The sequence below is a fragment of the Artibeus jamaicensis genome, unplaced genomic scaffold (genome assembly GCF_021234435.1).
Source record: "Artibeus jamaicensis isolate MK-2021 breed Jamaican fruit bat unplaced genomic scaffold, CSHL_Jam_final contig_354, whole genome shotgun sequence".
In the NCBI taxonomy this organism is placed as follows: Eukaryota; Metazoa; Chordata; class Mammalia; order Chiroptera; family Phyllostomidae; genus Artibeus; species Artibeus jamaicensis.
The window spans coordinates 776,392-799,550 of NW_026521803.1; the positions used below are offsets into that span (position 1 = coordinate 776,392).

The 23,159-nt window shown below is 38.5% G+C and overlaps 1 protein-coding gene across 8 annotated transcripts in view; it reads right to left on the bottom strand.

Annotated features, from left to right (window-relative positions):
- The window catches only part of ARHGAP28 (Rho GTPase activating protein 28), a 222,503-nt gene that overhangs the window by 92,374 nt on the left and 106,970 nt on the right, over positions 1–23,159 (bottom strand). Inside the window, exon 1 of one of the 8 annotated variants that reach the window (XM_053664308.1) lies at positions 16,632–16,696. The exons of the other annotated variants lie outside the window; for them this stretch is intronic. The gene's annotated coding sequence lies outside the window, so the exon portion shown is untranslated. Of the gene's footprint in view, positions 1–16,631; positions 16,697–23,159 lie in introns of those variants that run through there. 8 annotated transcript variants of the gene reach the window in all.

Sequence of the window (23,159 nt, forward strand, 5' to 3'; positions counted from 1 at the left end):
GAGAAGGGTGTAAGAAGTTGGCCGCTCACGTCTATTAGGACTGCCCCACAACCAAGAAAAAAAAGGAAACAACAATGTTGATGAGAATGTGGAGAAGCGAATCCTGGTTCACTGTTGGGAGGAATGTAAAATGGTTCAGCTATTGTAAGCAGGATCTCCAAGAGATTTTTATATGTTCACGTTCATAGAAGCATTACTCACAAAAGCTACAAGGTAGAAACAACCCAAATATGTGTTAACGAATCAATGAATAGGTAAACAAAATATGGGACATAATACAATCAAATATTATTCAGCTTTGAAAAGGAAAGAAATCCTGGTATTTGCTACAATATGGATGAAACTTAAAGATTTATGCTACGTGAAATAAACCAGGCACAATAAAAAAGTACTATATGAGGTGCCTAGAGTAGTCAAATTCACAGAGATGGAAAGTAGAAAGACAGAGTCCAGGAGCTTGAGAGAAGAGGGAATGGGTAGTTTAATGAGTACCGAGGTTAATCGTCTCAAGATGAAATGAGTTCTGGAGCTCGATGGTGGAGATGGTTGTACAACAATGTGAATGTACTTAATACTTAATATAGGTTTAATGCTTAATACACACTTAAAAATGGCTGAGGTCCCTGAATGTAGTTCAGTGTGTTAGGGGTTGTACTACAAAATGAAAGGTCATCAGTTCAATTCCTGGTCAGGGCACATGCCTGGTTTGCAGGCCAGGTCACCGACCTATGTTTCTCTCGAACATTGATGTTTCTCTCCCTCTCTTTCTCCCTCCTTCCTCCTCTCTCTAAAAAGAAATCAATAAAATCTCTAAAAAATTTGAAGTAGCTTTTTAAAAAATGATAAAGAGGGTAAATTTTATCTTATGTGTATTTTGCCAGAATTTTTTAAATTGGAAAAAAGTTGGCTTTTGAGATAATGAGATGGTGAGGAAAATAATCTATAACCTTCAATGGAAAAACTTATATTAGGATGGGGAAGTGGGCATCGACCTGGAGCACAGAGACCCATGGTCAGTTCAGGGACAACTGGATCACCACCAAGGCAGGGGACCAATCACTGAGAAGGGCAGTGTAAGGCTCTGGTTATCACCAGCCAATCAGACCCCGGCCTATCCAGGAGACAGATGGACGAGAATGGAGCGGCTTCCTGAGGCACATCCTCACGGAGCCGCTGCAAGGACTAAATGAATTAGCGCATGTAAAGCACTTACAACATAATAACCTTCAACAATTTAGTTTTAAAAACGAGAGACATCGTAAGGTAGATGTGTCAAAGTGTTGGAATTCTGAGAGATTTTGGTGGTTTATGTATTTTTATGTAAGGTATGCATGTGTTAACTAACCTTATTGTGGCAATCATTTGACAATATATGTGCATCAAATAATCAGGTTGTATATCTTAAACTTACACAATGCTGTTAATTATATCTCAATAAAGCTAGAAAAATTTAAATATTTGACTTCCACAATCTATGTTGACAAATATTACACTTCCTAAAAGCAGAATGTTTTTTAACTGAACACTTCAGTCCCCAATAGCAAAAAATAATTAACTTTATATAGTAAATCTTCTGTTCTTGTACTTACATGTTTTTTAATTTATTTTCCAATTTGGTATGAGTATGCAACTCCTTTCAAAGCATCTCTAAGTTTACCCTGCTCTCCGTGGGTTTAGGTGGAATTGAACTAAAAGGATGAGACTGCCTCTTACCCAATGTGTGGTCGGAGCTGTTTCACGCCCCCTCCACCAAAAAACTATCAGACGGAAACAAGTAATGGCACATAAACGTCCACCTGTGGGCATTATGACTGAGAACAATTAAATTTTGATATGCAGTGCTGCAGTAGCCATGTCTTAACATATTTAGCATGTGTTATGGCACATGTAAAGCACACTGATATTCATGAATGTACATAAAGAGGAGATAAAAAACTCTGTTTCCTTGTACTGTCCATACCTCTAGGAATCATAGATTTCTAAACCACCTTTAGTAAAACTTTCTGGAATTTTATCATTGGCCCTTTCATGGTTCCGGACGGAGAGTAATTCTAGATTTGAACATTAACTAGAGCAAGGTAGTCAACTTATTTTTAAAAACCACAGTGTTTCAGCACTGGCTGGTGTGGCTCAGCGGATTGAGCGCCAGCCTGCAAACCAAAAGGTCGCAAATTTGATTCCCAGTCAGAGCACATGCCTGGGTTGCAGGCCAGGTCCCTGGATGGGGTTGGGGGACGTGACAGAGGTAACCAGTGTCTGTTTCTTTCCTCTCTTTCTCTCTCTTCTCTTACTAAAAATAAATAAAATCTTTTAAAAAAAGAAAAGCATTTCAGGAAAATATGAAATACCTTTTTTATGTTTATAAGTTGTGCTATGTGATAAAAATAATTTTAGGCTGCTTTGTTTTATAATTAGGTAATAAGAGTTTTTCACTAAATTCTTTACAGTTTGACAAGACACATTCTGGTGGGTGAAATATAGATTAAATCAACACAGGCGACAAGACAGTTATCGCTTTCTTCATTATTTTTAGGCCTTAGGCCTTTTCCCTTTTGCAACAAGACTAATACTGAAAACTACTAACACATTCCTGGAGTTACAGTTTTATAAGAGGTAGGTCTGTACATACCTACCTCTTATAAAACTAATCACTGGTGTAGCTCAGTGTATTGAGCGCGGGCCTGCGAACCAGAGTACCGTGGTTCGATTCCCAGTCAGGGCACATGCCTGGGTTGCAGGCCAGTTCCCAGCAGGGGACCCACAAGAGGCAACCATACATTGATATTTCTCTCCCTCTCTCCTTCCCTTACTCTCTAAAGATTAATAAATAAAATCTTTAAAAAAAACTGTAATCAATCACCACTGCTCATACAGCCAACTGCCCTCTGTGTACCATATTCAGAAAAAGTTTGCAGGTGCCCCAAACTACCTCTAGTTCTGGATTTTTTAGGTTTATTTCTTTAAAAACATTAATATGTTTGATTTGAATAAATACACCATTTTAACCATATACATAAAAGTAGTTTTTAAAATTATTATACAGCATATTAATAAGTATAACATTTAAGTAACATACTGTTGCATAAAGCAGAAATTCTCCGCCCATCTATACCACATCAACACTACTGTATAAGCTGATTTCTCTCCCCCCATTCAAAAACATGTCATAGACATCTTTTCCAGCCAAATAATAATAGCAAATAATAGCATCTTAATGGCTACATGGAGTAGCATAATTTGTCTTGGAAATTAAGCAAAACGCAGATACACCCAAGCACTGAAAATGTGTTTGAAGAAGTAACAAATTTGGGAAACAATAAGTGAATCTTAGAAGATGAGGAGCAGATGTAGTTAGGGCTAATAATGATGATTTTAGTTACAGGACACAATGTCTTGCTCAGGCGGAGGGTAAACTGGTGAACTTCAGGGAACAGATGGTGTACAACTGCTGAGGGCAGGGGCTCAGACAGGAAACACGGATCACGAGCGTCGGACTAACACGCTGGTTCCATCTGAGACAACCCACCCGAAGAAGGCTGTAATTGCAATGATCAACTATTCATTTTTGGCCAAAGTGGACAGACAGCATTTCTGGGACAGACTCATTTGGAAGAGTCCTCACAGTTTTAGTTAGATATCCAAATATTTCCCCCTTCATCACAGGGTGGAGCTGGGAGACCATGACCTTCCATTCTTAAAGCATCACATAATTGGGATCCTCAGGCTCATCCAACACTTTGATGAGCCTTAATCTGTAGCTGCATACCTCACCATATTAGGGTAAATAGAGCTTAAGCTTCATCAGCTGTTTGTATTTTTTTCATTTGAAAACAAGACCAGGAAAACATTATATGAAAAACAGAATGCAACTGTATTACATAGCAACTTGGGTAGGGAAAACATTAGGTTTAACATCAGATTTTAAGTTCATGGTAATTAGTATAAAATCAAAGTGACATTTTAAAAAACATTGTATTATTGTATTTTCCCTGATCATGTTTTAAGGAATAGCTTGTACTGTATTTTAATGATTACTAGAGATCTATAATTTATTATTGTCTACTTTGATTTAGTATGTTACAATTTCACAACAATGTAAATACCTTACAAGAATATAATTCTCTTTATTCTTTATATTATTATCATAATGTTGCTTCTTCACATGTCTACATTCCACAATAGTTATCACTGCTGTTTCTTTTTAAAAGTTAATAATCTTTTTAGAAAGCAAGTAAACAGTTTTTATCCTTTCTTGTGCTCTGTGCTCTTTATTCCTTCCTGCACAGAAGTGTATCCATAACAGATCATGTCCCTCCAGCTTTGAGAACTTCCTATAGCACTTCTCTTCCTTGCCATTTCTTGTACTGTGGATCTGCGGGCAACAAATTCTGTCAGGTTTCTTTCTGAATATGTCTTTAACTCATTTTCAGGGTTTATTTCTGTTGCTGTTGTTGTTCACTGGACAAACTAATTTAGGCTGACATGGTTTTTTGTTTGCTTTTAAAAATCCTTTTAAAGATGTCATTGCACTGGCTTCTGGACTGTTAATAGTGATAAGAAGTCAACTACAACTCATATTGATGTTCTTCTAAATGTAATGCATTTTTTCTAGCTGCTTCGAAAACGTCTTATCTTTTGCTTTCAGCAGTTTAAGTATGATGTGCCTAGATCGTGGGTTTCCTTGTATTTATTCTGCCTGAGGTTTACTGAGCATCTAGAATCTGTCATCAATTTCAGTTTATTCTTCACTATTTTCTCTTAAACTATTTCTTGCATCCCATTCTCTCCCCTCATCCTCTGGAACCGCAGAAACATGACTGTGGGGCCACTGACGCCGTCCCAAACATCCCTCACAACCACCTTTGCCTCCCCCCTCGTTTTCTAGCTTCCGTTCGGATATTTTCTATTGCCCTGTGTTCCATGTTATTTTTCCTTTCTTCCATGTGTCCAGTTTGCTGTTAAGTCTATCCAATGAATGCTTAGATTCTGATTTTGTGTTTTCTTATCAAGAATGTCCAATCTGTTCCTTTTAGAAATTCTATTTCTATGTTGACATTATTCATGTTTCTAGGTTTTTCTTTAATTTCTTCAACATGTTTATTATCATTTGAAAGTTACTGTCTTTTAATGTCAACATCTGTGTCACCAGTATGTCTGCTAATAATGAAATATAGTCAATTAATTGTTCATGGGTCATATTTTTCTTTTCATTTACAAATCTCCTAGCTTTTTGTTGTATGGCAGACATTGATTTTAAAAGAACTTGAGACTACTAGAGTAAATAATAATTCCTTCCAAGAGAGCAAGCCTTTCCCTCTGTCTGATAGTTCAAGTGAGGCACAGATCAGTTCAGTCCAACATGGAATTGAGCTGGATCTGGGCGGTTTTGCAATTTTATAAGTGTTAGGTCACCTTCAGTTTCAAATGTTTCAAGGGGCAGATCTGCCCCATCTGCATTACAGATCCCTCCCTCTAGGAGGACTGTGGGACAAATACCATGGCACTACAGAAATCTCTCTCTGCTTTGCAGCTCAGTCCCCAGCCTCCTGTGCTGCTGTGCTCTACGCAAAAATATCAAGGGGAAAACTCAGGTGGGGAGAACTAGCTCTGTATTTGGCACTTCTACAAATTCCAATGTGCTTAGACTGTGCAGGCCACATTCACAGCTCCACCAGGGCCTCCTCACCCCTGCAGAGTCCCTCTACCCACACAGGGGTGATCTTCTGCCCAGCAATGCAAGCACTCAGGGAGAGATTCATTCTCATGGAGGGAAATGACCTCTTCACAGGTGTTCTGCTCACCAAGGAAGTACTCTTCCCTCACTGGAATTTAGCTCCTTTACACTTCTCTGGTCCACAATTCCCCACTAAAGCTTTTTTAAAAACATGCATGATTTTAACATTTATTCTTTTTTTCTCTAGTTATTACAGCAGGAAAGATAGCCTGCCACAACCTATTTATGACCTACTAGGAGTGGAACTCCCAAAGAACACTGTAAACATTTGGTTTATACTCCCACAAAACACTGTAAAAATTGACACTTTTAACATTTATTTGCTTACACACTACTTGGTCTGTCTAACCACAAGTTTAATTGTTCTGCATATTTTCCTAAGAATATTTGTAAAATATTTGTAATACTTCTTGCTAAGAAATACTTACTCACTCTGTGGGCCTTTACTATCTCTTATTTTACAGAGACCTTCACATATAACAAGTTTATATCACACACATAAATCATTTGATATTTACATTAACACCATGAAGTAGCCAAAGCAAGAATTATACATCTCATTATACTAAAGCAATGAAAGCAACAGTTGCCCAGACTAACGTGGGGACACATAAATTCCCACTGTAACTACCACAACATGCAAAGTCTTTTCTAGGATTTCATGGCCCAGCATGCTCTGTCCTGGAACTTCTTCTCCAATCTTACCTTAGTTCACTCTCTCTGGCATTAGAAATAGCCATGCCAACCTTTTCAGTTTCCAAAAAGCCAAGATCTTTCTTCTGTCAGGAAATTTTCTCTTGCTGTTTTTTATTCTGCCTGAAATACCCTCCCGAAATTTCCACGGCAAGATGCTTTTCAGCACTCTGTCACCTCCTCAGGGACACCTTCCTGGCCATGCCGGCATGGCTTTCCTCCAGTCATCCGCCATCTTGGCTTTCTGCCTTTCCTTCTTCTCAGTCTTCAATCATGTACGATTAATTCATTTGCTTATGTCAATTTTTTGGAACTATTTTCCTCACCAGAATATGGAGGAGCCATGTCTGTCTTCTTTACATAGTATTTGGCAAATAATAGGAACTCAGATATATTTGCTGAATGAATGACTACTGTGGTCCATGAGAAAGAAGATGCATACTTAAGAAGGTCTCCAGGAGGCTAACAAAGGCCAATTTTTAAAACCAGAGCCTAGCAGTCATTTCCACACAGGCAGCCTCTCATGCAAATTGCACTTTGGGGAGAAGCCTGCACTGAACCACCTGCCTGCACTGTTTTCCTGTCATCTGAGCCAGCCCTTACAAAGGAGTTCCTGGAACTTTATTCCTCAGTCCAGGAAGACTGAGGCTTTCCCTACTCAATCAGAGCTGAGCAACTACAACCCCATCGACTTATTCACCAACCAGTCAGAGCAGCTCCATTCTGACCAATCAGAACAGTGCCTTTTAGTCCAACCAAACTATAAGGATTTGAAGTCCTCATTTCCACGAAGACAGACCAATAAGGAGATAGGGGCACTGATTTCTGTCCATGTAAGTCAGCTCCTGTCTGGCTCAGAGAGTGCATTTTCCTTTTCCACCAAAGACTTCAGGCTTCATTTCCCTGGCTGGGCTGAAACACCAAAGATACCCTGCTGTCGCAGGGCAGGCAGGTACAGGGCAGAGCAGGCCACTAAAGAGCACAGCAGAGCTGTCTAGCCAGAGAGGTGCCTGGCCTCAGGGCTGGCTCGCCCGGGAGCTGCCTTGCCCCTGGGCCTGGTAACAGCAGTAGTGTTTTCACAACCCTGCTGTATCACAACTGAGCTGTTCCATCACCTTGTTGTTTTCACAGCCATACGTGGTTCAGTTGAGCTGTTTGAACTGAATAAAGTCTCCTTCCTCACCACAACCCATAATGGGCATTCCCGCTGGTGTTGAATCGATGCCAATGACCTTCAGTTGATACCAGTGACAGAGGAGCCAGGATATGAATTCAAACCTTTTCCATGTTGATGCAATGCCCTCCCCACAGTAGTTTTTCTTAATTTTAAAAGTCCCCTGACATATTTGTATATCTGCTTACAGCTATCAACATTTTTATATCACAGAAGGAATATAGGGATTTAAAGGAAAATTTCTGAAGCCAGCTAGCCCAGGCTTAAATGTAGATCTAAGGCTTTAAACAAGCTACTGCAACTCTGTGCCTCCATTTCCTTACTTATAAAATATTCACCAAACCGAAGGGGTTCCCTGCTTGGGGTGTTCAAGAATGAAACCTTGTTGTTGCAAGGTAGTTTTATTTACTTGAAGTGAGTAAAGAAGATATATTCAAAGCTCTGCATCCTCACAGGGAGGCGGAGCCATTGCTTATGTACACTATTTAGTCAATTACATACTGACTTCTTCTTTGCTGTTGACTACACTTTATTTGGTTGAGTACCTATCAAGCTCATTCTCTTTGCATCTGCATCTACAAAATACTGTGCTACATTTTAACATTTAGCAAGAATAGCATTTAGTAATAACATTTAGAACTGATCAGACCTTGAGACCCTTGTCTTATCTAACAGAAATATTAATCATATCTATTTCATGGAGTTGTTAGAATGACTAAGTTAATATATGTAAAAATACATGGCACATAGTAAGCCCATGTTTTAAGTGATAACTGTAATTTGACTAGTTTGCTAGTATGTTTATAGCTAGATTTAGGATCAGACTACAGCAGGCTCTAGAATACCACCAGGGGACTAAAACATCACTAGAACTGTAATGAGATAAATAAAACTAGTTCAGTCAGAACTCCTCTCGACCCACTGCCATTCTCAAGGCTTGTTTCCCCAACTCCCTTAGGCTGAATGTGGACATAGGACACAGATTTAGCCAAAGTCACACAAGGAATATTCCTCTTCATGGTTTCAGTAAAATCCACCCCCCCACCGCCGATATAGGTACTATTCCCTTCTCATCTTGCTTCTCTCTTATTAAAATGTGGCCAAAATGACAGGTGCTTCAGCAGCCATCTTGTAACCATGAGAGAAAAGCCAAGAAAATTACAGTAATCAGCTTTGAGTCTCAGAAATAATGTGAAATGCTACCTATCTTTGAACTTTGAGAAATCTGAGAATAACAAACACTCACTTTTGAAAACTATTTTTTTTGTTGGTGCTGTTGTTAATTGCAACCAAAGTCATTCTTAACTGATATAATTGGAAAAATACTTTAATAGGTCATTTGGGGTAGTATGAGATAAGACACCCTCTTCAACCCATTGAGAGGAATATTCCGTTAAGAATAAGCAGTCAATAACATGCTTCCTAAAGAAAGTGAGTTCTAATGTAATGATTTTCAGTTTTATGGACTGCCAAATGATGAGCCTCATCCCATGTCTTGGTCTGATCTCGATCCCTATACTATGGAGTTAAACTTCATGACTGAAGACATCCCTGCCACATACAGGAATTATATTCACATTGCTCACCAGTCCAACATATTTCAAGAGTTTTATGAAGAATATGCATAAAATCAAAGATTTCCTCTTCCCTTTCTGAAAGAAGAGGACTTCATTCTTTATTGTCAGTGTCTTTGGAGTGATGTTGATGCCAGCACAGTGGGCCCCTCTGAAGGAACGGTCTTGGGGACTGACCACAGTGGGACTTTACAGCAGGTCTCCTGCAGGACAAATTACTTGCTCTCTGGGAAAGGCCCCGGGCACAGTCCCAGTAATGCAGCTGTTTGTCCTCTTTGCTTCCTTGAGAGGTCATTCAGATAAAGTAAAAGGACAAATCCCTTGTTTTTATGTTCTGGCTTCTCAGTAATCTTGGATTCTAACACGCACATAAACAAGCTCAAGTTGGATGTCTTGCAAAAAACACTTGAAAGGCACTGGTGATAAAAGGAAGCTATAGTTTCAGAGTAACAGAACCCAGAATAGAGAGGAGGTTCCCACTTTCTTTCTCAGGCTCCATGACTCTGTCTTTCAATATCATTCTGGCGTCCTCTCACTTTCATCTTGCCACCCCAGTTTTCTGTTCCTTTCCTGGCCTGCCTCTCCCTCTTAAGAAACAAGGAGAAGGCTGATGAAGCTATTCCATCAGAAGGTAAAAAGGTGTGACTGAACTCCCTCTGTTGGCAGAAAAAGATACAGAAAAGGTGTTTGTAGATTAGGGGGAGACTTACAACAGCAAACAAACCTCAGTCACTCAAGGAATATTCTAAATCATTCTGAAAGCTGGAATTTTTTTAACTAACTGAAGTTCACATCAGCAATGAAAGTCTTATGCATCTCTGTATCACCTCGGAGTACAAGCACTGTGCTAGAAATAAAGAAAGTTGTAATGGGGGAAGAACAACTTCACACCATTATACACCTAACCCCAGTGATTCACACACAAGGAGGCTCAAATAGGGCAACAAGCTCTTGTGTAAAACAGAATGATGGAAGCTGTTCCTGGGGGGAGGGGGAGGGCGGCATGTTTTTCTGTACTTCTAGCTATGAAAGTAAAGCAACTCCACGTGCTGGACTCAAAGTAATCTGTGCTATGTTCTGTCTACCAATCTACCAAAGAAGGGGTGATTTAATAGAATCATTGTTTATATAGTGACTACATAATTAATATATATACACACACACATGTAGTTAACAAAATCACAATACAATCTGTTTCTTAAAATCCTACCTTGGCTGAAGGGCGTGGGAAATGGAGGGTGAATACTAATGGGTATGGAGTTTCTTTTTGCAGGTAAATAAGTTCTGGAATTAATGGTGATGGTATTACAACTTTGTGAATATACCAAAAACTACTGAATTGTATATTTTAAAAGGGTGAACTTTTATATCATGTGAATTATATCTCAATAAAAATATCATATCAGAAAAATTACCTTTAATTTTTAAAAAAGATTTTGATAATTAATAGTGCTTTGATCCTGACAACACCAAAGAGTGGCAAAGATGCACAGCAGGAGGAATTCTGGGTCTTTGCTGGTGGGAATGCAAAGTGGCACAGCTGCTTTGGAAGACAGCTTGCAGTTTCGCACAAAACGAACACCCTTACCATACAACTCAACAATCACTCTCATTGGTATTTACCCAAGGGTCTGAAATTTTAGGTTCATGTAAAAAAGCCACACACAATGTTTAAAGCAACTTCATTCATAATTGTTATGACTTGGAAGCAACTAAGATGTTCTTCAGTAGGTGAATGGATAAACTATGGTATATCCTGCCAATGCAATGTTATTCAGAGCTAAAAAAGAAATGAGCTAACAATCCATGACAAGACATGAGGAAAACTTCAACACATATTACTAAGTGAAAGAAGCCAATCTAAAAAGGTTACATACTGTATGGTTCTAACTATATGACTTTCTGGGAAGGTAAAACTATGGGGACAGTAAAAGATCCATGGTTGCCAGGGGCTGAGAAGAATGGTAGTAGGCAAGAGGGAGGGATGAGCAGGTGGAGAACAAAAGGATTTGAGGTCAGTAAAACTGTTAGCATAGGTAGCTAGTTAGAATTTTTAAGAGAAGGAAGCAAAGGGAATTAGACATTAAGCCTAATAAACTAGAGAGCTGAACCACATATTAAGCATAATTTACTAAGCTGTTGCATTGGACATTACACCTGCATCACTAGGAGGTTGCAGCATTCATGGGCTCACCAGGAGACCACCATCCTCTGTCCTAGGGACTTAATCCCTGAGCAGGCAGGAAGAATCTTCCAGGGAAACCACATGCTTATTATTGGGACTATCTGGGGAAAAAGAGAGGGAATTCCTCTGCTAGGTACATGCACAGCAGAAACAAAGATGGCAAAGGGGAAGGTAAGCTCATGTGCAATAGAAACCAGATGACGCAGCAAAACTTTGAGGCATGCGCAGTAAGAGTCAAAATGGTGATGCAAATTTGCAAGAAGATCTATGGGCTTAGACAGATGGAAAGCTTCTTCCATGAGTGGTTAATGGCTGCTTAGAGCAAAGATAACAGTCAAAGATGGAAAATGGTCTTAACTATTCAACTAATAATATTTGAAACAAGTGGCAGGCTAAAATAAAATGTCTGCTTTGCAGGCAAAGGAAATCACCAAGTGTGAACCTCTTATGTTCTGTCTCTTTTAAAGCTAATATGCAGTTCATGACCTTGATGTTCTCAGTCAAGCCTACAAATGACTCATCATATTATCCTCAAAGATAAAGTTGAAATTATGAGTGGAATACTAGTTTGGTGATACTTAATCATTGCTCAGAGGCTCATATTTTTATTCAATTAGGAGATGCCCAGGAAAGAATCTATAAAACAGAATGTAAGAAAAAAGCAGCTTTCTTTTACTTTTTAATAGAATTCCACCTTAATCCATTTAGAGACACAGGTTACCATAAGAGTCTTGGTGATCTGTATGTTTTGTGCTTCTGAAATTACTCTTCTCCATTTAATGAAGATAAATACATTTGTAAATAGTTTTTATATAAAAAGTTACATATTTTCTCTATATTTTAGTACTCAACTGCAGTATGCATATTTTTATTATGGCATTTAGAGGTGCCTGCTATGGCTGGTATTGCTATGCATGACCTTCAAAGAGTTTAACCAGATGATTTCTCCATTCAGAGGGCCCGCCTTGGTTTTCCAGCTGTCTGTCTGCCTCTCTGGTGCTGTGATGGTTTGTTGGAATGGAACCATGTAACTAACCTCTGTTTCCTCAGGTGGCCTCTCCTGAAGAACAGGACTCCTCAAACTTATTCTGTTGCCTTTATTGTTATTATTACTGTTATTAATATCCAGCCATAAAGTGTGAAAACTCTATTCCATTGCTTCCTTGTACTGCTGGTTATTGAGATTTCTTTCTTTCTGTTGCTCCTTTTCAGTTCCAAAAATTCAGTAATAGCAGGACAGAATCATAAACAAGATCATGGGTCATCAGGTGGTTTCTCTGCCTGGTGTCTCATATGGTCATCTGCATGTACAGGACCTGACTGACAGGCTTTCCCCTAAGTCAGACTGGCCTTCTTCCTCATGGGGTCCTCACATCAGCTCAGCTTTAAAGTATTTAGTATCAAATCCAAAGTAAAACATAAACCCAACTTATTAAATTCTGACAGGAGTTGGCCATTTGAATAAATATTTATCAACATTGCTTGATTTCTTTTCCTTCAAAATGTAATTTTCCATACTCAGGCTCACTTCATAATGGTTTTAGTTCTACAGGGTGAATTTGAGTAACAAACATTTTGTGTTCCATTTTTTTTCATTTGCTAACCTTAAGATGGCTGCTTCCCAACTTCCATTCAGAAAACTTTAAATTGTAAAGCCATAAACAAGATTTCCAATGAAATAGGGTCCTAGAACTGAAGAGCAGAGAGGGACTTTGAAAAATGCCTAAATAAATCACTATGTTTTATAGATAAGATAAGCGAAACTCAGAGAGGTCAAGTAACTCATCCAAGATCACACCACTAGTTATTAAGAACTACAACCACAAATTTGGTCTCCTGATGCCTAATACCATAATCTTTCTCGCTGATCACCAGGCCTCTGATTCATTTATATTTTATATAGTTTAATCATTCACCAAAAAAAAAAATAAAGCTTCAAACTTTCACATTAGAGATTATTCTTTTCCCTCACCGTACTTCTGAAAAGATGATAACATATATTATCAAGTAGATCATATTTTTATTATAAAACATTCTAGGAATTATGTCCTTACTCAACGTTTTTATTAAATAACAAAGAGACGTAGTGGGTGTAGCTCATTGGATTGAGCACAGGCTGCAAACCAAAGGATCACTGGTTCTATTCCCAGTCAGGGCACATGCCTGGGTTTCTGGCCAGGTCCCCAGTGGGGCCCACATGAGAAGCAAGCATACACTGATGTTTCTCTCTCTTTCTCTCTCCCTTCCCCTCTCCCTAAATAAATAAATAAAGTTTCTTAAAAAATAACAAAAATACCTATATACAGAAGTATCTCATAAGATAAAGTTTTTTTTAAGTTCTCTAAGAATCTGAAATAATAAAATTGATGAGTGTAGCAGACCAAACACACTGGCTACATAAGTTGTATATAACATATAAGCAGCTAACACATGTTAAAAAAACAACTGATATATATCTGACCTAAAAGGATATTAGCACTATTAAACATAAATCACATTTTAATTTATCCATTCATTAGCATTTTAGAATATATTAGTTTCTTGAAATACTATCAATAATTTATGTCTTCTATTTCAAAACCATTCAAGGAAGTAGAAACTAAGAGTCCTTTTTACCCAGCTTTCTTCTGTGGCAGGTAGAGACACTGTCCAAATGTTATCTATTGCCAATTTAAAATAATAAATTCTAAATTCATATTTTTGTTAATGCTTGATGCTAATAATAACAACAAGAGTACAACTGAAGAAATTTTAAATTACTTCTCTACCTCACCCTCTACAATGTACTCAAAACACTGTTCATCATCAGATAAATTCCTTGTGCAAAATGTAAGAGCCAGCAGTTGGAGCACTTCATGCTCTAAAATGCCCTAAGGGACTTCCGCCCAAGATGAAGGTGTAGGTGGAAACACTATACCTACTTGCACAACCAAGTTTATGGACAAGAAATATTTAAAAGCCAGAACACAACCAAAACAGAGAAAAAAATTAAACTGTACTGAAGTCCAACAGCAATGACCATTCATCCAGACCAGTAAGAGGGGCGGAGTCGGTGGCTGGCGGACAGGGGTCATGCAGGAAAAAGTGGCCAGACCGACCCAGGTGCACAGTTGGCAGTTGGCAGATCCCAGGTGTGGGGTGGCAACAGGCAGACCCAATGAGGGCCCAGAGTGGCTGACTGACCATGGTCACGCATTCACGCACAGATAAACCAGGCAAAGGAGCGAGCAGAGAGACAGACTGAGCAAACCAGGGCCCCAGCACAAGGAAATAAAGCCTAAAAGCACCAACTGGAAAAACTTTCAGAGGTCGAGGTGCTGGGAGAGACTCCCAGGCTCACAGAGAGTTTGTTGGAGAGACCCACAGAATTCTGGAGGGTGCACAAGCCCACATATCTGGGAACTAGCACCAGAAGGGCCCAATTTGCTTGTGGGAAGTGACAGAGGGGACCGAAATCTGAGAGAGCAGAAGAAATACCATTGCCCCTCTGACCCTGCCCCCCCCCACAGCGTTACAACCCAGCAACCTGGGTTGCCCCACCCTGGTGAACACCTAAGGCTCCGCACCTCATACATAACAAGTGCAAACAGACCAAAATGTTATGGCTCAAGAAGAAGAACAGCTCAAAGCCCCAGAGCCAATACTTCTAAGCAACCAAGAGACAGCCAACCTAACAGATGCACAGTTCAAAACACTGGTGATCAGGATGCTCACAGAATTGATTGAATATGGTCACAAATTAGATGAATATATAAAGGCTACACTAAGTGAAATAAAGGAAAATGTACAGGGAACCAGCAGTGACGGGAAGGAAACCAGAACTCAAATCAATGGTTTGGACCAGAAGGAAGAAAGAAACAATCATACAGAAAAGAATGAAGAAACAAGGAGTTAAAAAAATGAGCAGGGGCTTAGGAACCTCCAAGACATCCTTAAACATTCCAACATCTGAATTACAGGGGTACCAGAAGGGAAAGAGGAAGAGAAACAAGTGGAAAAGTTATTTGAACAAATAATAAAGGAGAACTTCCCCAATCTGGCAAAGGAAATAGAATTCCAGGAAGTTCAGGAAGCTCAGAGAGTCCCAAAGAAGGTGGACCCAAGGAAGAACACACTAAGGCACATCATAATTACATTAGGCAAGATTAAAATGAAGGAGAGAATCCTAGAAGCAGCAAGAGATAAGGGGACAGTCACCTACAAAGGAGTTCCCATCAGACCGTCAGCTGATTTCTCAAGAGACTTACAAGCAAGAAGGGGCTGGAAAGAAGTCTTGGACTATTCCAAGTCATGAAAGGCAAGGACCTACATCCAAGACTGCTCCAGCAAAGATTTCATTTAGAAGGAAGGGCAAATAAAGTACTTCTCAGATAAGATCAAATTCAAGGAGTTCATCATCACCAAGCCCTTATTATACGAAATGTTTAAAGGCCTTATCTAAGAAAAAGAAGATAAAAAATGTGAACAGTGAAAGAACATCGAACTCACAGTTATTAACAACCATATCTAAAACAAAAGCAAACTAGACAGCTAGATCAGGAGCAGAACCACAGAAATGGAGATCACGTGGAGAGTTAGCAACAGAGGAGTGGGAGGAGGAGGGTGTGGAGAAGGTACAGAGACTAAGTAGCATAGACGGTAGGTAGAAAATAGACAGGGGGGAGGATCAGAATAGTATGGGAAATATAAAATCTAAAGAACTTGTGACATATGGACATGAACAAAAGGGGTGGAATGGAGGGAGTGGGTGTGCAGGGTGGAGGGGAATGAAGGGGGGAAATGGGACAACTGTAATGGCATAATCAATAAAACATATTTAAAAAATAAATTTAAAAAAATGCCCTAAGAACAAACGCTGGAATTAGGGTCCTCCCAGTCCCTCTCACAGGATGATAAAGCAAAGTACAGACCAGTAATGTGAATGCCCATGTTAAATATGAACTTTGGGAAGACAAGAGGTATAAGTTCCATCAAAAAGAATCAAATAAGCAATTTGATACTGGCTGACACTTCACATAATGGGAGCCCTTGTTGCCAATATATCTGAAGCTCCACTGGAGTTGGGATAAATGACTTTAGTAGTTTAGTATCTAATCCCTGACCAGTAGACAGGCAACTATAACTCTGACCAACAGCTTATGGCATGGAAATGGAGAATGACTTATTTTCTACCACCCCAGGTGAAGCTTTTTTCTTCTAAAAAGAGTAACCCAAACAGAAAGTTTTCCCTCCTCAAAGGCTTCCCATCCACTTATTTGCCATTAGTGTTACCTTCTTTCTTTACTGGAATCCCACTGGCTGGGATTAATTATGATAATCAGTAAATCCTTGAATAGACTCTGATGAGAGCAAATTTGTTGAGCTTTTATCCATCTTTTTGGTTTTTGTTTTTGTTTTGTTTTTTTTTTGATACTGTGGACCTGAAAAAGAAGATACCTCCTAAGAAGGGTTCCTGGTGGCTAAACGGGCATAAGTAAATACACACATACCTACATACATACACACACACATACATATAAAATAAACAGAGTCTGGCAGCCTCTTCACAGGGGCCTCTCCTGCAAACCACACTTCAGGGAGAATCCTGCACTGAGCTGCCTGCCTCCTGCACTGTATTACTGCAGCCTGAGTCAGCCCTTAATAAAAGAATCCTATTTTTGGAATCCTGTTTCTACCAATAGAACTAAGGCTTTCCCCATCCAATCAGAACTGTGCAGCAATAGCTCCATCAGCATCTTCACCAACCAATCAGCACAGCTCCATCTGACCAATCAGGATTGTGTCTTTTGGATGAATCAAATTTCAAGGACTTGGAGTCTTCACTGGGACCAGAGTTAGGGACTTCCGTCTGTGTAAGTCAACTCCCCTCTGGGTCCAGGAAGAAGTTTCCCTTTCTACTCAAGACTGAAAACGGTGTTTCCCTGGATGAAGTTGAAACACCAAAGATGAAATAGTAAAGACGAAACAGAAAGATGTCTTGCCGGAGCAGAGTGGAGCAGACTGGCACAGGGAAAAGTAGAGTGGAGTGAATCAAAGCAGGTGGAGCAGAGCTGAGCAGCACTGAGTAGAGCTGTCTCACCAGAGATGGGCCTATCCTCAGGGCTGCCGCACCACCAAGCTGTTCCACAGCTGCGCTGTATCAATCACAATTGAGTGTTTACACTGAATAGTTTCCTTCTTTACCACATTCCAGACCGGGGATCTTGTTGGTGCTGAATTGACACCAATAATCAGACAATACAAATAATGTAGAGGAGTTAGGTCTCACATTTCACTGTATTTCATTTATTTAAAAAGAAGCTGCCACTTAAATTTGGGGCTTTTTAAAAATTTGATGAAAAAGCAAGAGTGTTTCCATTTTTGCTTTTATTTCCCATGCAAAAGCTTCTTCTTGAAAGCAAAATTTACCCAGATTCTACTTAACAGAATATCTGTATCTCAGTAGAGTTGTCAAATAAATTCTACTGGAGCCCCTGCTAACCAATATACACAGTACCTCTGTATGAGTTTAGTAAAGGCTACCCTCTCTGGGAAAATATGGTTTGGCTAATAGAGCAAGGTTAAATCTCTACTTAACGACTTGGCATTCCTATTCAATAAATAACCTGTACAATTATATTCTTTTATCCCGAATTCTAATAAATGAGTCAGAGTTTTCCAGTTATTTCTATTATAAATTCTTTTAGGAAAATGCCAATCTCTAGCCAAACTTCTGAAATCACATATTGAACAAAAATAATTTTCTTAAATGTTTGGTAATATGGATTTATAGCAATTTATTAATAAAAAAGTAATAATTATGAGATTGTACATATTAGTTTTGTGAATATTTGTTTATGAATATTAGTTACTCAAGTTTTGATAACTTAAATAACCTCGTGAGGAATATGCTCTTTCACAAAAGGACTATTAGTTTTATTATCCTAAATAGAAAAAAAGAAAAATAAACACTTTGTATTTCTCAAGAGAAGCCATAAAAATACATGTGATAGGAAAAAATAGATTTGTAGTGTTAAAAACTCTAGGTGAATAATAAGGGAAAACTTCCTGAGTCTTCCATACACCTCCGTACTTCTGATCATCATAAACATGAACAGGTAAACTCTGTTGCACTAGGAAGTATATTTGCATAAGCGCAACAGACACATATGAAGGGACTGCTAGGTAGCAACCCCTTCGAAAATGTCTACTGAATGAACTGAACAGGCTTTGCAAAAGAATGGAAGATAAGTTCATTCCACTTTTGAGAAGTGAATGCATGATCATCAGCAAATTCAATGTTGGTTCAAAGATTATTCTTGCCCCTCTCCCTCCTTCAAGTATTTTCTTCTTTCTAATATACCAAATTAGTTATTAATAATATTCAGAAACTTTAATTTTAAGATGATTTATTCATCAAGCCAATGGATGTTTATTAAATTAATATAGTACTAAGTTTTGGAGAAAGTGGGCCAAAGGTGACCCTAGTTGCAGCAGCAAGAAGATTCAGGATCCGGGATATCCTTCAAATGGGCAGAAAATGTGGCTACTTTTACAGTCCAATAGAACTGGTACTTTCTTTTGTATTTGACTGAGTTGATGAGTTTTCCTTCTTAAAACTCTATTTTATTTTGTTGAAAATTTCTTAGAGAACTTTATAAAATGCATCTCTTTAGGTCCTAGTCACAGAAATTTGAATTCAGAAGCTTTTGAGAGGTCTGAGTACATGTGTTTCTACAAGCACCACCTCCACGCCTACCCTAATTCTAGTGCCACTTTTTGTGAGTCACACTGGAAAACAAATCTGTCTCCTAGCAAAAGATTACTCTCTCCTGATTCTCTTTAAACCTCGCTGACCAGTGCTTCTTTGTCTCTACTCTCTGAATCCTCTTTACCCATCAATCTTTACGTATCAGTATCTCTCTCTAGATTCTACCTTTAGTACATAGTTCTTTATACTCTACATATTTACCTGCAAAGATCCCCCCAAAAAGCTCTTCTTGTCAGAATTTAGCTGTAACCTCTGTGCTGGTGCCTCCCCAGACCCTAACTTCATTCTTAACTACTCCCTCAGACTCATCTGACAGCCCCCTGGACAGCTCTATCTGGATGAGACTTCAAGACAATGTCACGCAGTTCCTCAATTACACATCCTACAGATTAAAAACTGGGTGCCTTTGCTCATGCTTTCCCTATGCTTGGAATCTTCCCTCCCACTCAGGACTTAATTTGAGATCCATTTCAGGTGGGCCTCTCCTGAGAAAGGAAACTCCTCAAACCTATTCCGCTGCATTCCTCACAACGTGGGCTGCTGGACTTCTGAGCACACCTCTGATAGTGCACTTGCTGCTCTCTCCATGAAAGACGTACAAAAGTAACTTGTGTGTGAATGAAGATATAGGCCGTCACACCCAAATACTTCTACTCGGCTCCAACGGTCTCAATAATCTGCCAACACTTTGGCATGGTAGCAGAAAAGAAAAAACAGATTTATGAAATGTATCTACAACTAAGAATTTTAATCTGAGGGGGATTTAGAGGTAAAAGTAAAGCAGAAAATGTGTGCAAAAAGAATATTAGATTTCTGAAGAAACTTCCTACTACAATATGATAATAATAATGGATAATTTAACAAATATTTACTGAGTACGTCCTGGTCTTGAGTATGAGGTTAAAGGTGGCAGACACTGTCCTGGGTACTGTAGATATAATTATAAACAAAAAGATCTAGTTCTCATTGAGATTTCATTCTAATAAAGTCAAAAGGAACCAACAAGCAAATACTTTATATATTCATGCATGCAGATGTATAATAATGAAAATTTCACAAGTGATCTTCCATTTTCCACCTTAAGAGCAACAGGGTTCAGAATTACCCCCCTGCTGTAAACAACTAGGAAACTGGAGAAATAAAGAAAACAACTGTTTTAAATTTGACAATAGTCAGTGTGAGACTGTGATACCACAGAGAAAGGAAACAAATGAGGTGAGTCTTCCAATGGACACGGCTATCTACTTGGAGGCAATTTCAAGAATAAAGCACAGAGAAAGAGATCATGAACAGAACCCATCCTCACTGAAGTGAAGGAGCAGGTATCAAAGCTCAGGGGGCAGAGTCAGCCAGACTTTGCTGGCCAGAGTACCAGAAAGACAGGATCTATGAAGCAAAATTGCTCCAGGAATCAGCATACTCCTTAATTCTTTGGCTGAACACCTACCTATCAAGGCTGCATAAAGTAAAAATTCACAAAAAAAAGAGTAAAAAGCCAATCCTAGGAATATCTCCCAAGAGCTATAATCCAAAAAATTTCCAGCTGAGGACGGCATAGCTCAGTGGATTGAGCGCAGGCCTGTGAACAGAGGGGTCACCAGTTCGATTCCTGGTCTAGGGCACATGCCTGGGTTGTAGACAAGGTCCCCAGTAGGTGTCCCATGAGGGGCAACCACACACTGATGCTTCTTTCCCTCTCTTTTCTCCTTCCCTTCCTCTCTCTAAAAATAGATAAATAAAATCTTTAAAAATTTTTCCAGTGTTCACAAGGGCCAGGAATATGTGTTTGTACAGTAGTGTGTATATTAAAAGCATATCAGGTGGACATCTGCTTTCAGCCATGACAGAGTAACACATAACACCAGTGAAAGAGATGTGGTAGAATACAGAGAGCATACACAGACTTAGAAGGCTCACATCTTACTAGTAAGGCTAAATTTATGCTCACTAGAGGGTACTCTAGAATGCACCCACTCCCTAAAAGTCCACAGATACCTGTCTGCCAAAATAAACATATATACTCTTTTTAAAAATACAATAATAAATAAACTGAAATCTACTGATCCACAACCTAAAATTTACAAGTTCAAAAAATTCAATGAAAATTACTAGATATGTGAAATAAAAAAATAACTCATAACCAGAGAAAATCAGTTAGTAGAATGACACAAAAATGATGGAATTAGCAAAAAATTAATGTTAAAAAAGCTATAATAAAAATACTCAAAGTGCACAAGGACTTTACATAAAACATAAACATATAAGAGAAGGAAATATAAAATAAAAATATAAAGTTTTTATACATAAAAATGCAATATGCAAAATGAGACATTCATTGGGTAGAATTAATAACAGAATTGGCACTGGAGAAAAAAACGGCAGTAAACTTGAAGACACATTAGTAAAAACAGCACAATCTGAAGCACGTAGAGAAAAGAGAGTGAACAATAATAAAAAAAAAGGACCAGCAAGAGGATGTCAGACTGTCTAATTAATGTGTCACCTCTCAGCCAAGATAAAGAAAGAGGAACCAGATTTACCTCTCACCTCAAATAAAGAAGAAAAAAAAACAAATAAAATGTGTTAATTCTCCAGATACTGAATGTGAGGAAATTAAAAACAGTGATCCTTGACAGACAGAAAGCAAACAAACTGAGTCCTATGACAGCTCTATCTTAAAGACCCAGAGGAAGCTTCCAGGCCTTGGCCCAGGGACAGGGAACCCAGCTGAGCCTGAGTTTAGCAGATGGAGCAAGAACTCAAGGATGCTATGGAACTCAGAGAGAAAACTAACAGAGGTAATTTCTATAAAGGGGCAGAACTGTAGAGATATTCAGTGGGGCCTCAAACCTTTAGCTTAGTATTAGTCAGCAAGCTCATTAATGGAAATTACTCTAGGCCAGGAGGAAATCACTGGAAGGATTAAAGAAAAGTATTACCCAGCAATTATACAGGGTGAGAAATAGTTTGTGTTCCCACTAGCCAGAGTGAAAAACCTCTCATTATTTTCAGAACCTTGGATAGAATACTCACAAGTGTTTTACCTGAGAGTAGGGGAAACTTCTCCTCGGGCTAAACGCTATTCCACTCCTACCCAATAAATCTTAAAAGCAAGACACTATAGGGTAAACTCTAAAGTTTTCAAGTCCCTGGGGTGGGGAAGCAGGGACTCAGAAGTATTTATAAACATATAAAAATATTCAGTACCAACAAAATAAAATTCACAACATTAATTCCGATCAAAAATTACCAGGCAAGAAAAGAAGCAGGAGAGTATGTCCTATATTAAGGAGACAACTCAATCAATACAGACTTAGAAATGACATAAATGATAAAATTAAGAAGGACATGAAGACAGTTACTAAAACTTTATTTTGTAAGTTCTAATAGCTAGAGGAAAAACTGACATCCATATCAATAAATATATGGAAGATTTAAAAGAGACCCAAATAGAATGTCCAAATTTCATGAAGGCTACTCTGAAGCCACAGATTCAAGGAGCTCAATGGACTCAAACCATAAGAAACACATAGAAAACTATACTGTGGCACATCATAATCTAATTGTTTCAATACCAACAAAGAAAAAATAGCTTAAAATCATTCAAATACATTATGAACAGAGAAACTTTAAAAAAATGGTATCAGAAAATTTCACGTCAGAAACAATGCAACCCCAAAACAGCAGAGGAACATCTTTTAAACACTTATAGAAACAACTATCAACCCAGAATTATATATACAGTGGAAATGACTTTCAGAAATGAAAGGGAAATAAGGTTCCTTCAGAGATTAAAAAAAGATAAGATTCAGCAGCAGCAGAAGTTTTCTATAAGAAATGCTAAAGGAAAGCCTTCAAGCAAAAGAAAAATGATGCCAGACGGAAATACGGACCCAAATAATGGAGCAAAGAGCACAGGAAATGGTAAACACAGGAGTAAGTATACAACCTTTTTAGCATATTACTTAAATCTCCTGAAAGACTAATTGGCTGACTGTTTAAAATAAAAATAATATAATGTTATTTCATTTTGATAATATTAATATTAA